An 18,827-nucleotide genomic window follows, 5' to 3' on the forward strand; every position below is an offset into this window, starting at 1 on the left:
TGTTAAGGATGTTTAGTTAAGGATGGATAGTTGTTTTTTTTTTTTTTTTTATGGAGTGTGTGTAAAAATTCTTGTTTGGGTTTGATAATGGCTTATAACTTTAAATAATATAAAGGGATCTCAAATTGTGAGTATCAAAAAAATTATTTCATTAGGAAAGTTTGTTTTTAAGTTAGGATATATGAGATAGAGACACACACACATTTGGGGAAATTCTGAATTTCATTTAAATCTAAAATGAAATGGAACAACATTAAGATATTTATATAAAAGTTCTAGCTTTTTTACAGTAAATAAAATTTCCTAATCAACCCTGTGGACCACAATGACTACTAAAATTATACCTGAGTTTTATGTCTAAATTTGAACACCAAGAATGACTCATTATGTTTTTAAAACTAAAACTATCTGTAATTTAGGCCTCAATCCAAAAGCATTTTTATTCTATATCAACTTCCTTGGGTAGCTTTTCTTATTAATTTTAAATTGTCTGTCAGCATAATAAGTATTGAATACCATCCTGCTATGTGACTCACTGTTACACTTTTCTATAAGGTACATGATCTCCTTCATTATCTAATCTAGGATGGGTGAAGAAGATCAGTGTGTGGTTGGAGGAGAACTATTTGCCAAGAATAGTGTAAAAAAACCAGGCTGCAATGAACCCTGTTGTGATGGTGATTAGCCTCATAAATCTCTTTGCTGCATTTTTTCCCCAATAGAAAATGTGGCATTTTAATGGTAATTATGACTTCATTTGGCTTGAAGAATAATTTAAAACCACTTGGTTTTAGAGTTGTTTTTATTTGCTTAGATATCCATATGAATGTAGGAAAAAAATCTTCCTGGGGCCCTATTGTTGGAAGTTCTTGAAAAATCTTGTTTCATGCTACATGAAAACATTTGAATAAATGAATAGAAATATATTTTAAATGCTGAAATAATTAGAAGAGTCTTCCTTTTAGTTTGATAGATACCATGTTCCCCTTATTTTCTCTAGGAGCTTCTGTCAAGTGGTTGGCCATGCCTGCTAAACCAGGGCCAGCTTATTAGCACAGATTAAACCCAGAGAAGGGCTGTTCTCTTATATTCATTGTTCTTTTCTCCAGAGAAAAATACAAAAACAGAAGATGGTTGAATTCCTCTTGTATTCATGTTAGTAAGGGTGCTTTTGGTTTCCCCTGGCAGAAAATCCAATCAAATAAGTTTCAGCTGAAAAACAAAATAAAAAAGAAAAAGGGAGAAAATAATTGGCTCAGGTACTTCAGAGGCCCAGGAGATATTTTTAGGCATGGCTGGATACAGGGACTCACATAATATTATTACATTTCTGCTTCTCTTTGATACTCAGGACAGCTTCCCTCTAGATTAACTCTTGTTCCAGGAAGGCATTCTCCATGAATGGCAAAGATGCTTCTGCATGATCCAGGAATATAGGGCCCCAGGGTGGAGAGAAATATCTTCCAGGTATTTTCCTGAACAAGGAGCCCTATAAATTCTGCTGGGTTCATTTTCCATCTGAGCTTTCATCACTGGGCCTAGGGGGAGGAGCTTATTTTACGTGGACTGGTAAATCATGCGCACCTGTGATCATCTGTGCAGAGGTTATATAGGCCCTCACATTGAGAACACAGCCATGTGAGAGGGACTGGTTCCCAGAAGAAAAAAAATAAGGTTCTGTCCCCAGATTAAGGAAGAGTTGAGAGACAAAACAAAGAGAGTAGTATACCGTTGTTGTTAATATTTAGTATGTAATTACTGAAAAAAATGATTTTTTTTTTCTTTTGGTAATGCTGAGGATTGAACACAGGACCTCAGGCACTGGGCAAGTGCTCTACCATTGAGCTACATCCCTAGCCCCAAGAAAAATTTGAAAATAAAGAAAAGTATAAAAGAGAGAGAGGGAGAGAAAAAAAAGAACAGCAACAAAGAAACCAGACCTTTAGTTAACCATCTTGAGAAACTAACACATCGATATGTTACTTTTGGCTTTTCAATTCCTTTGAGCTCTATTAGGTTTTACATCACATATTTTGAAGCTCTGTCATTGGGTGTATACGTGTTGTGGATGATTATATCTTCCTCATGAGTTGACTCCTTTTTATTATAAAATACTTCTCTTTATCCATGATAATATTCACGGTTCTTGAGTCTACTTCATGTGAACCTTGTTCAGTTCCTCTGGCTTTTTCTCCCCGTGGCTCATGTTTGTATACCATATCTTCTTCAGTTCACTTTTAAACTTTTTTATGTTTGTAAATTTCAATTGAATTTTTCATATCAGCTTATAATTGAATCTTGTTTTTTCCTTCTTTCTTTTTTTTCCCCTGCTGAGGCTCAGACTCAGAGCTTTGTACAGGCTCTACCGTTAAGCTCCACCTCAGCCCTGAGTCTTGAAAATCTCTACTTTTTAACTGGAATTTTAAATGATTTATGTTAAGTGTAATTGCTAATATGACTTTGGTTTTGCATCTATTATTTTGCTACCTGTTTATTTTTTAAGCCATATGATTTTTTTCTCTCACTATTTTCTGTTCTTCTTTTGGAATAATGGAGTATTATTAAAGATTCCATTTTGTCTTACTTATTAGCATATTAGAAGGACTTCTTATTTTATTGTATATTAATATAAACATTTAATGTATCATAGTTTACTTTCAAATAGTGATGTGATTATTGTTAGAAATTTTCTTTTTTTTATATTTTTAATTTTTTATTGTGGGTTGTTCAAAACATTACAAATTTCTTGACATATCATATTCCACACTTTGATTCAAGTGGGTTATGAACTCCCACCTTCACCCCATACACAGATTGCAGAATCACATCAGTTAGTCTATTTCCATTCATTTGTCCATTTTTTGCCTCTGTTATACATTTTACATCTACATGTTAAAAACATCGCAGTATATCATTATTAGTTTTATGTTAAAATGTCACTTATAAATATATTTACTCCCAGTAGGACCTCCTCTAATAACACACATACAGAGAATATTTTTAAATATTTTAAACATTACCTTTTATATTTTTCCTTACATTTATTATTTGGGTAATTTTCATTCCTCTAACATCTAAATTTCTATCATTTAGTGAAGATCTGATGGCGATAAAGTTATACTTTTTTGGTCTAAAATGCCTTTCATTTTCATTTTTGAAAGTATTTTTGTAGGATATGGAAATCTATGTTGACAATATCTATTTTGGAACTTAGAAACTTAATATCCCATTGTTTTATATATTGCTAAAACAAAGTCTATCGTTGTTTTTAATTTTTATTTTCTTACAGTCCTGGGAGTGGAACCCAGAACCTTGCACATGCTAGGTAAACTCTACCACTGAGCTACATCCCCAGGGCTTTTTACAATTTTATTTTGAGGCAGGGTTTTGCTGATTTGCCAAGGCTGGCCTTGAACTTGCCATCCTCTTACTTCAGCCTCCAACTCACTGGAATTTCAGGTATGTGCTACCACATCCAGCTCATTCTTATTTTTTATTTAATTAATTTTTTTTTGTGTGTGTGTGTGTGTACTTTTTTTTTTTTTTAAACTCCTGGCTGCTTTTGGAACTTTCTCTTAAGCACTCTCTTCCTTGCTCTTTTTTTTTGGACTGGGGATTGAACCCAGGGATGCTTAACCACTGAGCCATATCTCCAGCCCTTTTCTGTATTTTATTTAGAGACAGGATCTTTCGGAGTTGCTTAGGGCCTCACCAAGTTTATGAGGCTGGTTTTGAACTCATGAGCCTCCTGCCTCAGTCTCCCAAGCTGCTGGGATTACAGGCATGTGCCACGGTGCCTGGCACTTTCTTACTCTTACTCAGCAACTTTTCTTTATGTTATCCTATTTGAGGTTTGTTAAGATTCTAAAATCTGTTGCCCTATAGTTTTCACCAACTTTGAAAAATTTTTAGTCATGACTTCCTCAAATATTTTTATGCTGCTGTTTTTTTTTGGGGGGGGGTGGTTTTGTTTTTGTTTTTGAGAGTCTAACATATGCTAGACTGCTTGAGATTGTTCACTGGTCACTGAGGCTCTGTTCATTTTTGTCTCCCTGTACTTCATTTTGGATAGGTTCTGTCTTCAAGTTCATTGATCTTTTCTACAGGGTCTAATTTGCTGTTAATCTCCTTAACCATAGTTTTGAATTAAAATGTCATCCAGTGCATTCTCATTTCTGGAAATCCCATCTGGAGATTAAAGATTTTTTTCCTGCTAATTTCATCATCTCTGTCACTTCTGTTTCTTCTGATTAACTTTTCTCCCCCTGGCAATGGGTCATATTTTTCTGCATCTTTTTATGCCTGATAATTTTCAGTTACATGCCAGACTTCAAGATTTGCACATTATTAAATGTTGGATTTTTTAATATTCCTTTTTATTAAAAAAAATTGGAGTCTTTACTTTCTTAGCAGTTGTTACTTATAGAGCATTTTAACCATTTGGAGTTGCTGATAAGCATAAAGGTGCAGAATCACCTATGTTCTCAGGATAATTTTCCTTAGCTTAAAGGCATGACCCTCCTGAGCACTCCATCCAATATTCCAGGTATGTCAAACTCTCTCCACTCTGGCTGATAGGAAACTAAAACTATTTCTAGCCCTATGTAAGCTCTAGTAACTTTTCAACCTACCAGTTCTCTCCTCCACCTCATGGAGTTTCACCCCACGCAGGCACAAATCTGTACTCAATAATTCTTTGCAGATCTCTGGAGCTTTTTCTGCAGCTCCTTCCTTTCTTGTACTAAAGCTCTGCAAATTCTGTTTTCTCCATTTAGTAAGATTGCTGCTCTTCTGTTAGGGTTCTTCCTTCCTGCGCTGCAATGTGAAACTGCCCCCAGAGAATGAATTGGGGCAATAATAGGGCTGAACTCAATTTCCCCCCTTCACTCAGGGATCACAGTTCAGTACTGTTTGTTTTCCAATGCCCAAAAAAACTGTTATATATATTTTGCTATTTTACAACAGAAAGGAAATTATTATTATTATAGCAGTTAATTCTGTAAAACTGGAAGCAGAAATAAGAAATATTATACAGAGAACCATGACTTACATTGGAGTTACATCCCAATAAAACCATTATAAGCTGAAAATATTGTAAGTTTAAAGTACATTTAATGCATCTAACTTACTGAACATAAGAGCTTGGCCTAGTTTACTGTAAATGTGCTCAGAAAAATCAGTTTAGCTTACAGTTGGGCAAAAGCACCTGACACCAAGTGTATTTTATTAATTAATTCATTAATTAATAAAAGTTAATTCCTTGAATACTATACTGAAAAAGTAGAAGACCAGAATGTTTATATGGGTCTGCTTTTGTGCCATTGTAAGGCTGAAAAATTAAGTCAGACTATTGTGGGACTCATTTTATAAATATTTCATTTTACAGTATATCATTAAGTTATCCCCTATGTTATCAGGTATGATATATTATTCCATCCTGAGGAGGCTCTATAATTCACTTAACTCTCTTTTTAAAAATATTACACTCATTTCCAATTTTTCATTATTTCTTTGTTTAATTAATTTTTTATTTATATATGACAGCGGAACGAATTATAATTCTTATTACACATATTGAGCATAATTTTTCATATCTCTGGTTGTATACAATGTATATTCACACCAATTCATGTCTTCATACATATACTTTGGATAATAATGTCCATCACATTCCACCATCATTTTAACCCGATGACCCCTCTCTTCCCCTCCCACCCCTCTGTCCTATCTAGAGTTCATCTATTCCTCCCATGCTCCCCCTCCCTACCCCACTATGAATCAACCTCCTTATATCAGAGAAAACATTCAGCATTTGTTTTTTGGGGATTGGCTATTCACTATTTCAAAGAAGACTTTGTTAAAAATTCTTGGATCTGAATCTTTGGTTTAATTTTTGTGATATGTATCTTGAAATGGGTCAAAGGATTTGAGAACGTTAAGACCCACAAATGTATTGCTAAATGCCTCCCTGGAAGATTGTATCAATTTCTCATCCATGTCTGAGCATGCTCATTTTGCCACACCCTCAACAGCATCATGTATTTTTTTCTTTGAGTGAACACATACTGAAGGCAATTAATCTGTGAGGTCTGTTGCTTGGAAGAAATAGGCATAGCTTCTTCTCCTAGAGGGCAGATAGGTAAAGGATGGAGAGAGACAGTGATGTATCAACCGTGTGAAAAATTGCAGGACACTTAGTAGCATGGAGAAAGGGATGATCGAATTTTGCTTAGGAGAACCTCACAAAGGTGAAGGTTCCACTAACTATTTGAAGACGTGCAGTTTATAACAAAGCTAAGGAGATTTAAAAAAAAGTTTAGATGGAATGAATGGAATTAAAGTGACAGGAATGTGAAACAGCTGGTACGAAGGGTGTGTGTGGAGCAAGAAGGTGGTAAGGAATAAAGCAAGATTTGAAAGTAGGAAGCAGTGGAGCACTCTGCATGGCGTTGAGCAAGGGAAATGCACACCCCAGCCCCCCTCATTCTGCATTCCAAGGGATACTGTAAAAACCAACTTCTCATCCACTTTGTTTCTCCCACTCTTTAACAAAGGTTTCCAAAATCTTTTCATATCATGGGTCCCATTTCATCTGAGAGTTAACACTCAGCAGCTAAATACTGCAACAGCCACTTTTTGTTGTTTTTTAAGAGAGCAGGTTGAGGCCTCCTCTATTCTTGTAAATTCAATAGGTTTGATTCCCTCTTGTCTTCTAAACAGCAGGTACCGTACTTCTGTGTGGGCAAAGCCCTGCCGGGAGCGGTCTTCCTTGAACTAAACACAAGATCTGCTTTTTCCTGGATGGATGTTCTCTCTGTACTGGCTTTTATTAACTCAGGCTTTCTTGGGGTGAAGGTCTAATCTTGCCCATCTGCTTTCTTAGAACAAAAGCAAATCATAAGTTTTTTGTTCTGTAAAACCCAGTGTTCTTTAAACAAAATGTATCCATTATGTAAAGAAGAAGGGAAACAATGTCAAAGACATAGTAGAGCTGAAACTTTGGAGATGGATCTGTTTTCAGGCTGGCTCATGATGAATAGGTTGAGTGATCTTGGTCAAGTCACTTAGCCCTTTGGACCTCTGCTTCTAGATTAATGAAATGGCCTTTGTATTGTCTACAACATTTAAGCTTTAGTGTATAGGCAAGGGTTCAAAACAAGAAGTTAAAAAGGACGATAAAACAAATTCCTTCATCATAGATATGTAAAGTAAATTTGTTTCTTATTAAAAGCATCATTTAGCTATATTAGGTAATAATCTAAGTTTTCAGCTGGCCAGCAAACATTAATAAGCATAATACTAATTTTTAACTACTTCTCTTTTCAGTATGATGTGTCAACTTCATTTCTTATTTAAATATATTGGACTATTTTTTTCATATATCATAAGTGTATGGCAGTTATTTAAACTTGAGATGTTTCATTATTAAAGAGCTTAAATGGGTGTCAAATACTTTTATAGATGTTTCACTGTTAAAGTGCTTAAACGTGTACCAAATACTTTTTTCCTTTTTTGCGGGGGGTATTAAGGGATTGAATCAGGGGCATTTGACCGCTGAGCCACATCCCCAGTCCTATTTTTTTGTATTTTATTTAGAGACAGGGTCTCACCTAGTAGCTTAGTACCTCACTTTTGCTGAGGCTGGCTTTGAACTTGTGATTCTCCTGCCTCAGCCTCCTGAGTTGCTGGGATTACAGGAGTGCAACAGCACATCCGGCTGTGTCAAATACTTTCTTAAGCAACCTTGAAGCCAGGTGTGGTGGTGCATGCCTGTAATCCCAGCTACTCAGGAGTCTGAGGCAGGAGGATCACAAGTTCTGAGGTCAGCCTGGGCAACAATTTACAGAGACCCTCTCTCAAAACTTAAAAAAAAAAAAAAAGACTGGAGATGTAGCTCAGTAGTAGAGCATTTTCCTAACATATGCAAATTCCTGGATTCAATCCCTAGAACTGAAAAAAAGAAAAAAAAAAGTTAAAATCAGAATAGCTGTCCTGATTGTGGATATCACTGGCCTCTTTCTATTTCTACTCTTGCTATAATTCTAAGGCTTTTACTGATGCTGCAATGTGAGATGAGAGGAAAGGGTGTCTGAGGTCATGTATTATAATATTTGTTTAAAGTATTATTAATCTGATACTTCAGATATTTTTGTTTCAAATGAGCTTTTAGTGAGATATTTTGGGTTTAAACATAATAATTTTTAAAAAATGACTTGGAACATTCTGAGTCCTGAATAACATACTTGTGCTTGCATTTTGAGCAAATGCCTCCTCATAATTTGAAGTCTTACTTGTATAGGGAGCATATTTGAAATGTTCTAGAAACTATTTGGAGCCACTAGTATAAAGCTGGCTATAAACTGACACAGTGTTCAGAAACTATTGACTGCCAGTCCTTCAAAGGAGTGGGCCTGAGTTCTACCTCAGATTGTTCTAATTTTATATAGACTTTTCCATGAGGTATGTTTGCTGCTCTCATGTTTTTGTTAACTGTAGTATGATTGGTGCTGGAACTCCAGTTACTTGAGTTTATTCAAATTACAGGTAAGTCAGTAGATGAAGAATCTGAGGAAGTCTCAGAAAGACCACCCTCTATAGATAGGTAACCAGAGTTTAGGTGTCACCTCCATGCATAATGAGGGTCTTCCCTCATTATGTCATCATACAGACAGTCTGGTAGTGTTGAGTAGGTTGGGGAAATACTAAGACATATATCTCAACTTCAGGCATATCCCCCACCCCTTTCAACAGGAGTTGGGGATATGCCTGAAGTTTGACCCCTGTGTATTAACATTTTAGGAATGCTTGAGCTCCCCATAGTATGATCAAACTTCGTATAATATTCTGGAATCATGTTCCTTATTAGCTAAGTTTTGTACTCAATCAGAAATAGAAGTTTGTTTGTACAAGAATTTTGTAATACTTGAAAATCTTTTGTTGTTTCCCTCTTGTTGAATTGCCATGTGCCTTTAAAGATTTCAGTTCAACCACATAGACTAACCAAACAAACCCAAACAGAAATAGAAAGTAAAAATCTTCCAAAGTAAATTCCAAGCCTTCTACATTATTCTGTAGGTTGTAAAGGTTGTTACAGGGAATGAGCAAATACATGGCAGCTGCACACTCCCCACTCAAATAGTTATATAATTGAACTCAATGCAGACTCTATTATAGTCGAGATATATGTCTTATTTCAATCAAAGCACTAGAGTTTAGAAGAGTTTCATGCAACTTATATTCTATTTCTTCACTCATCTGATGTTAAAATATGCTCTCCTTAGTATTTGATGCCAAGGCAGACATCACTGGCAAAATTTGTTAGTCTAAAGCAATAGCTGACATTCAGTGGCATGCATGGTTGTTTCAACTCAAGAGAAACATGAACTCTTGAAAATTAGAGAAAAGTGGAGAGAATCAGATCTGGGTCCTTGGGTGGTAGGGACTTCCAGGAATCACCTCTGACAGTGATTCATTTTACCATGTTATACGTTGTAATTTTTACCAACAGTTATCTAAAGCATCAAGGAGGTGGAGTGATGTTGCCTGCTCTTCCACTCCAGCCCCCGCAGATCAGATCCTTTATCTTTGTTCAGTTTTATTGGATTGGCTAGTTAAAATTTAAGGAAACAAATCATGACAATGTTTTGTATCTGAATCTTTACATTTGTTTCTGTTTGCTTAAATATTTATGCAGTATTACAAAAGTTTTATGCTTTGAAATCCCCTAGTCACTAGTTTCCACTGTATAAATGTTGATTGTTTTAACTTATCAGATAATGACCCATTGTGCTTGCTTAAAGAAAAAACAAACTCCAGCAATGTATCATTAGAAAATAAATTATTCCTAGCCATAGGATAATATTTAAAAATAATTTTATTTGTTGTTGTTGTTGTTATTATTATTATTTGGCAGTGCTGGGAATCAAACCCAGGGCCTCTTGCATATCAGGCAGGTGCTCTACCACTGAGCTATACTCTCAAAAATAACTTTAAAGGAATCTTTGTGACATATATCTTTTAATCTAGAGAGTATCTTTTCAGGATTTATTTAATATATAGTTATTGCATGAAATGTAGTATCTAAGCTTTGCTGTCTTTTATTCTTTCAGTAGTTATGCTAGCAAGTATTTTTAACCAGCATTTTGATAATGGCATTGTTTTGCATACCTTTTAAAACTGGCCTTAGTTTAGGCAAAAATCCCATTTGGGCTTAAAAAAATGGGGGAAGGTTAAACTTCATGAGAATAATATTAATTTTTTTTTTCATTGTGCTGGGGATTGAAACCAAGCCTTGCTCTCTTAGGTAAACAGTCTACCACTGAGCTCTGTCTAGCCCATGATATTACACATTTAAATTTGATTTCATTTAAAGTGTTAAATTGGGGCTCAGTACAGAATCTGTGTACACAATATTATCTGGAAATGCCTAATGGAGATGATAACCCTAAAACAAAACTTTAGAAGTTCCCACAGAATTAATTCATAAAGTAAAATTGACATCACATCAACATTATGTAGTTTAAACAAAAATATGCCTTTCCTAAGCCTTTTATTTTTTTTACCTTTTGGTAACAGTTGAGGTTTTAAAGGGAAATGTTTTGAACTCTATTGAAGTAATATAGAATTTTAAATACTGTATGTAAGGTTATCTTTGAAAAATATTAGAAGGGACTGAAAACATAATTAAAGGGTCAGTGTCTAGCTGGTTATAGAAACAATTTGGTTTTCACCTAAATGACTGTGCAGTGTTTGAATAACAAAGCAATAGAGCATGAAGTTTAAGTGCTGTTTTTAAAAAAGCTCACTTTCTTAGAGCTGAATGTGTGCTTTGGTAGATATAGGGTTTGAAGATGGCCACTGAGCATCGCCCTCCCCAGCCCTCTGCTTCTGTTCTTATGTTTAGTTTTTGTTTTTGTTACTAGGGATTGAACTCAGGGGCACTTGACCACTGAGTCACATCCCCAGCCCTATTTTGTATTTAGAGACAGGGTCTCACTGAGTTGCTTAGTGCCTCACTTTTGAACACTCAATCCTCCTGCCTCAGCCTCCGAAGCCGCTGGGATTACAGCACTGTGCCTGCACTGTGCCTGGCTCTTATGTCTTTAACCAGACTCCTTGGTTCAGATGAGACACTGAGGCACTTGATAATATTGAAGCAAGAGTTCTGACTTTCTATCTTGTTTAAACATTTTTAAATATTTTTTTAGTTGTAGATGGATACGATATCTTAATGTATGTATTTTTATGTGGTGCTGAGGATCAAATCCAGTGCCTCACACATGCGAGGCAAGAGCTCTACCACTGAGCTATAGCCCCAGCTCTTGTTTAAACATTTTTGAGATGTAAATTTCAATTTGAGGTAGTTTTGACTAAAACTAGTCAAACATGTCATGATAAAAAATTAGATTTATATTCATCAAAATAGTAAAAAGTTTTATCTCTGGATGCTAGGATTAGAGATAAGATTATTCTCTGTAAATTTTTCCATATTTTCCAAAATTTCCATGATGAATTCTATGTGAATTTTACCACAGGAAAAATGTACCTCAATGAACCCACTTTTATTCACAATCCTAATGCACTAATGAAAAAAATATGTTATGTATGTAAGTAGAGTATCAGAAGATTAGGGAAAGGGAAATAGAGAAGGGAAAGAAGAAGGACCAGGGCAAGAATTGGAGAAAATTAAGTTATGTGCATATGTAAATGTGTCACGACACCATTATGTCTAATTATAATGCACTAATGAAATATTTTAATATTTATTTAGATATATGTTATTTCATTATAACATGAATATTATTTAATCAACTTTTACAGTTTTATTTCTATCATGATTTTATAATTTTTTTGTATAATTTTGATTCACATTTTGAAAGAAGAATCTTTGGATTTTTATAGGATTCATGTTAATGGACACCAACCAATCAGGTAGGATGAACTGTTAACAAATTAATGACTGTGGACTGGGAAAATATTTAATAGGCAAATCAATACAGAACAGAGTGTGGTTTCTCTCTGTTTCTTTCTATTGCCCAAGACCCACTTACCCTCAGTAGAAAGTGGCATCACTCAGCCACCCAGGAGGCATAACTAATCCCCCCTCACTCTTACCTCCTGAACCAAAATCTATCAGCAAATCCTGTTTTCTCTACCTGGACAGCACATCTCATTCATGTCTAGTTCTTGGTATCAACAGCGTCACTGCCCCGGCATAAGTCACACCATTACCTCTCACCTGGAGACCTTGCAGCCTCCTGTCTGATATCCTGTCCAATCAATTGTTCACCGTTATAACAACATGCCCCTCTTTGACCAGAGCCCCACTTTGGCCCTTCCTCCCTCTCTGTTTTTATACCATGTTTTTTTCCCCATTCTTTATACTTTCGTCCTACTGACCTCTGGGCTTTTGTAAGCACATTGACTTTGTTTCTGCTTCCAGGACTTATAATGACTATCCCCTCTGCTTGACTGTCCATCTCTTCCATGGCTGACTCTTTCTTGTCCTGGGAGCTGTACTTGCTTTCCTTCTGGAGGGCTGGCCTGCAACCTGACCTAAATTAGCCCATGTCTTCCCATGAATCCTTTTGAATCACTTTACCCATTGTTTCCTTTGTAGTGCTTTTGCTTACCTTAGTCAACTCGGTGTACTGATTTATTTTGTAATCTTCTCAGCTAGAATATAACCTCGATGAATGTAGGAAACTGCTTTTCAATTTTGTTCTTCTTGCTTTCACACCAATAATCAATAGCATAGTAAGTGCTCAATAAATAATTGTATACCAAAATAGTTTATAATGTACATGAATTTTTATATGGACTTTTATAAATAACTTCAGTGTTTTAAAATAAAAGTATAAAAATAAATGTTTTGGGTTTTTTTTCTTTAGCTAAGACAATGTACTTAATTTTTTCCCTGAGTGCTCATGTATATCTAGCTCATTATGTAGCAAATTGGTAGTGAGGAGGAGACACATATCATGTCCTTTGACAGATAAGAAGCTGACACTCAATTAAATGACTTGTGCAAATTCATCTGCTGGTAAATGATAGAATAGGAGTCATAGAGGCTTGTATCTTTTAAATATAATATCCTTTTGCAAAAGAAATCACAAGATTTCATAGGTCACATAACTGGAATTTTGAAACGAATAGGGACTAGGAAAAGAATAAAGTAAAATAAAATAATAAATATAATAAAACGGAATAAAATCTAAACAAAATGTTCTTAAATTGCTAGGTTTATCTAACATTGTAGCATGTCATTATTTTTTTCTGCAATTTGGGAAATATATATCCAATTTATTAAAAAATGTGGTTTGAAAGTATGAATTACACATTTTCACATTTATTAGTATATCAATATAGATTTTTTAAAAATACCATAGCATTCATTTTTATTCTTTTCAGAACAGTTGATCTCAAATATGCCTTTTAAGTTTTGTTGTAAATATGCCTTTGAATACTGATTTTGATTGTCAAATATATGACGGGGCATCCATAACATTTGTAATAAATGTTACATGAGCTTTTTGGTCTCCAGAAATCACCTCTTTGACTCTCTGTTGCTATGGGTTTTCATTAGTATTCCATGGAGCCTGGGTTGCCATAGAAAACGTGTGGTTGTAGAGGGGTTACCATGGCAACAGTCCGCCATTATGTTTTTTTCAATATCAGCTAGCAGTAGATGATAGTGAATCTGAATGATATTTATTTAGGAATTCAATAATGAAAAATAAAGCAAACAGAATATTTTAATATCCTAGTTATCTCCAACAGATATTTTAAACATGATGCTTGTTACCCTCTAATCAGATAAATTAAGTAGAAATGAAAGCTGCTCTAAAAAACTAGTTTTCACCAGCCATTTAACTTGATCTCTGGAGATACTAAAAATTTAAATTGCCTTAAATGTTTGGCATGCACATAAACTGCTATGTAATAAAGCTCCTTGTCAAGAAAGCATAAGTTTTTGCTTTAATAGTCTCTCCTTCGTGACCTTGAACAATAGCAGCTCAGGTACATCTGAGAAGACAAAGAAGAGTATTTTTTTTTTTTTTGTCTTTGAAATGGAACTCAGAAATAAAGAAATCACCTGGTGACTCATTGCTCAGTGTAGCTTTTCAAAAGGGTGAAAAAAAAGCAGAGAAACTATTTCACTAAAATGGCAAATCCCTAGGTTGAAGAGAAGTATTTTAACATAGTATTTGAAAACATTTTGATATATCTAACCCTTTAGTGATCATTTTGAAATTCCTAACCAATTAGGAAAGCTAGGCATATTATGTCAGTTGTCTACAAATAACCTTCATCATTTTTATTTTATACCATTTTTTTTTGTCAGAGGAGAAAGTAGAAAGTGCTCTAATAACAATTCAGCAAGTTAGATTTCTATATGTCTGTCAGTCTGTCTCTATACACACATTTATATGTATATTAGAGATTTTCTTAAAAGATGAGTGAACTTTAACTTTTACAATTTTAGTTTTGTGAGTTGTCTTAATTTTTTTTCTTTTAACTGCCAGTGCTTCCTCTGAAGTTGTGGGGGTACCTGATTTGGGGACTCCTTAGCAATCATTTGTTTCCTTGAAGCCATGTGTCTGGGGACTCCTTAGCAATCTTCCTCTGCAGCTGGGTTTTCTCATGGCCTGTGTAAAGATATTCCCATAGAGCAGAGGCTGAGCACAGAATCATGGAGTCATAAGTGAGAACTTCAGAGAATCCGAGAGCATATGAATGTTTTCTGGAAACCCTGAGGGGTCTGAGAGCAAAACACCAAAACAGTGCATTATCAGGTGCAACTTGCAGAAAGGAGGCATGTTGGATTGGCACATTGGGTTTGTAGGGAACATTTGAGAAGCTGATTTTCTAAGCCACAATGTTACAATATCAAGTAACATTTTGCAAGGAGTATCTTCCAATATAATGACGATAAATGATGATAAATTACCTTGCATTGCCAAGCTATGAGTTTCTCAAAGGATTTTCACCTATTAATGGTAACTTAGTGGATATTACCCATCTAGGAAAGGAGTATGAAGTTTGGAAATGAAATCTTAGGTATTTCAGTGAACTCAGTGAACTCAGAGTATATTGTTGAGAATACATTCAAAATATTATTACAATTGGCTATATTTTCTCTGCCATGGGAGGTCTCAGAACAGTGGACAATAGAGGGTTCTGCCCAAAAGCCTGTGTTATTGTTTGGATCTGCAATGTCCCCCAAAGTCTTATGTGTGAAGGCTTGGTACCCATGCCACAGTGTTCAGAGGTGGGGATTTTGGGAAGTGTTTGGATCATCATGAGGATTCTGATCCTCATCAATGGGTTAATTCATTGAAGGGTTTATATTTGATGGAATTATGGGGAGGTGTTGGAAATTGTATGTGGTGGGTCCTAGTTGGAGGGAGTAAGTCACTGGGGATGTGCTATGAAAAGGTGTATCTTGGCCCTGGTCCCTTCTTATAGATCACTTGTCTGCTCCCCCACCTGCCCCTGCCTTTCTTTCTCTCTTTCCTGATTGCCTTGAGTTGAGCAGCTCTACTGCACTGTGCGTCTCTGACACAATGCTCTGCCTTACTACAGGCCCAACACAATGAAATTAACTAACCTTATTCTGAAACCTCTGAAACCATGAGCCAAAATAAATTTTTCCTCCTCTAAGGTCGGCCTGCCCCCCACTCCCCACCCCGAATACTTTGTCACAGCAACACAAAGCCACAGAGTTTGATATCTAGCTTTGAATCCTGGCTAGATTCTTTAGCTGTATGATCTTGGACAAGTTAATTAACTTCTGTGGGCCTCAGTTCCCTTTTTCTTTAATGGGGATAATAGCGGTAACCCACTTCTAGGTTGTGATGAGGATAAAATGGATTTACTGTATACCAGGTTCCACTTGCCAGTGAGCCTGCCCAGTAAGGATTCATCAACCTTAATCTTTATAATCTTTATGATCTTCAGTCTTTCTGTATGAAGTTTCTGGCAGTAGTTTTTTTTTTTTTTTTAACATTTTAAGAAATAAAACTTTATTCCCAGAAACATAATAAAGGAAATATAAAATCAAATTCTACCCCCCTTTTAAAGATAGACAATTATGATGTCACATCAAATTTATTACCTGTCTTTATTTCCTCTGATGAATTTTTTTGTTGTTGTTGTACTGGGGAATTGAACTCAGGGGCACTCAACCACTGAGCCACATCCTCAGCTCTATTTTGTATTTTATTTAGAGACAGGGTCTCACTGAGTTGTTAGTGCCTTGGCTGTTGCTGAGGCTGGCTTTGAACTCATGATCTTTCTGCCTCTGCCTTCCTAGCAGCTGGGATTATAGGTGGGCGCCACTGCGCCCAGCTCTGGTGGAATTTTTTAGAGAAAAATTAAATAGGAAACACAGTTATTTCTAAAAATTGCAATTTGATTTGATAAGTAACTTCTTGCTATAAATTCTTTTAATTGCAATGAATCAAGAATTATGGGTTCCGATTGGATATCATAGCTAATCCACAGCTCTGATTTTTGTTTTTCATCTGGCATGGCCTGGGACTAAATAAACCTTGTACTGTTGCTGGGGTTGTAGCTCAGCGGTAGAGTGCTCGCCTAGCACATGTGAGGCTCTGGGTTCCATCCTCAGCACCACATAAAAATAAATAAATAAAGGTATTGTGTCCAACTACAATTAAAAAATAAATATTAAAAATAAATAAATAAACCTTGTACTGTTTTTCATTTATTGCTTTCAAACTTATCTGTCTTTGGTCCTTTGCCTCTTGCCTTAAATTTGGTAAATTCCAAGATTTTCTTCTCCATCGTGTTCTTATCTTTTTTTTTTTGTACCAGGGATTGAACCCAAGGGCCCTTTATCACTAAGCCACATCCCCAGCTCTTTTTAAAATATTTTACTTAGAGATAGGGTCTTGCTGAGTTGCCTAGAGCCTCACTAAGTTCATGAGGCTGGTTTTGAATTCATGATCCTCCTGCCTTAGCTCCCCAAGATGCTGGGATTACAGATATGCACTACCATGCCCTGCCTCATATTCTTATCTTTTGCAGGTTTTTAAATTTCCCTTATCCAATCTCATGGTTTCACTTAACCTCTATGTATCTATCTTGAAAATGGTCTTGTCCCTTTTCCAGGGTCTCTCCCCAGTTTGTCTTCAGTCTGATGGCATGCCTGCCACATTTGTGCTTGAGTACCTGCCGTAACTTCAAATAGACATACAGCCCCCAAATATTTGTAGTGTTAACTCTGCTCAACTCTATTTCTTCCCCCAATTTCCACTGCTTTTAAAGGCCAGGTGCTCTCCCTCTTATGTTTTAAGCTCAGTCAGGACACTAGCAGCATCCAGGCGCCAAAGGTGCCATGTTTTTGAAGGTCTGTAAATTCAGCATAATTAACAATATACTCATGTGGTGCTTTAATGCAAGAGATTTTAACCAAATAACTGTGAATAGAAATTCCAAGGTCCCCTTGGATGTAGGGAGGGAGGGGATAACCTCATTTTAGTAATCTTTAAATGAAAATTAGCTTTTCCTTTAATTATAAATGTAGGTAAGAAACCACAGTTGGATGTACTGTGACTTGGTACCAGAAGTAATTATGAATATTTCCATATTTCATTACAGGTTCATTAGAGATATCTAAAAACGTCACTTATACTCATAACTACTTAAAAATAACAGTTTGTAGCCATGCATTGTGGTACCTGTCTATTATAATCTCAGCAACCTGGGATGCTGAGTTAGGAGGCTGAGGTAGGGGGATCACAAATTCAAAGCTAGCCTGGGAAACTTACTGAGACCCTGACTCAAAATTAAAAAATAAAAAGATCTGGGGATGTAGCTCAGTGTGAGAGTGCCCCTGGGTTCAATCCCCATTATTAGGGAGGGGAAAAATAGCTGCTATTATGCATATCAATAGATTATACAATTTAATGCATTAATAATGAAGCATATAAATTATCACAAATACACTTTAAAAATATTTTGGCAACTAGTCTCAGGGGCTTGGGAGGCTGAGGCAGGAGGATTGTGAGTTCAAGGTCCCTCAGCAATTTAGAGAGGCCCTAAGCAACTCAGCGAGACCCTGTCTCTAAGTAAAATATATTTTTAAAAAAGGGTTGGAGATGTGGCTCAGTAGTTAAGTGCCCCTGGTTTCAATCAATGGTACCAAAAAATGAATAAATAAATAAAAATAAAAATAGTTTTTTTTGATAACTGTATTTCAGTATATTTGCTTTTTTAAACAATCCTGTTTTCTTTTATACCTTTGAAAACATTATTTTGAGAAGGACTCCAGAGGCTTCATCAGTCTCCCAAAGGGTCCATTTTCCAAAAGATAATAAAATACCACTATTTTCCTGTCACATGTGCTCATGTCAGAGTTAACAACTATAAGCTTTAGAGGTACTGCTCACATATTGTTATTCATTCAGCATTTGATTTATTTGTTATGTGGCATTGGGGATTGAACCCAGGGCATGCTTAACACTGAGCTACATTTCCAGCCCCTTTTATTTTTTATTTTGAGACAGGGTCTTACAAAGTTGAGCAAGCTGGCCTCCTGCCTAAATCTCCCACGTAGCTGGAATTACAGGTGTGCACATTTAGTCTTTTTAATTTTTTAAAAAATTTTATTTATTCTAATTAATTACATATGATAGCAGAATGCAATTCAATTCATATTACACAAAATAGAGCACAATTTTTTATGTCTCTGGGTGAACACACCATTCGTGTTTTCATGCATGTGCCTAGGGTAATGATATGTATCTTATTCCACCATCTTTCCTACCTTCTTGCCCCCCCTCCCTCTCCCTCCCCTTTGCCTT

General features: G+C 35.8%; 1 protein-coding gene and 1 non-coding gene across 2 annotated transcripts in view; one reads left to right on the top strand and one right to left on the bottom strand.

Moving 5' to 3' along the window:
• The window catches only part of Ank3 (ankyrin 3), a 639,364-nt gene that overhangs the window by 68,372 nt on the left and 552,165 nt on the right, over positions 1-18,827 (top strand). The window lies entirely within an intron of this gene.
• Positions 9,908-9,977, bottom strand: Trnai-gau (transfer RNA isoleucine (anticodon GAU)). Its single transcript has one exon. It is a non-coding gene; the product is annotated as a tRNA-Ile (tRNA).

The sequence above is a fragment of the Marmota monax genome, unplaced genomic scaffold (genome assembly GCF_021218885.2).
Source record: "Marmota monax isolate L192 unplaced genomic scaffold, Marmota_monax_Labrador192_F-V1.1 WCK01_AAM20220418_F8-fsc00019, whole genome shotgun sequence".
In the NCBI taxonomy this organism is placed as follows: Eukaryota; Metazoa; Chordata; class Mammalia; order Rodentia; family Sciuridae; genus Marmota; species Marmota monax.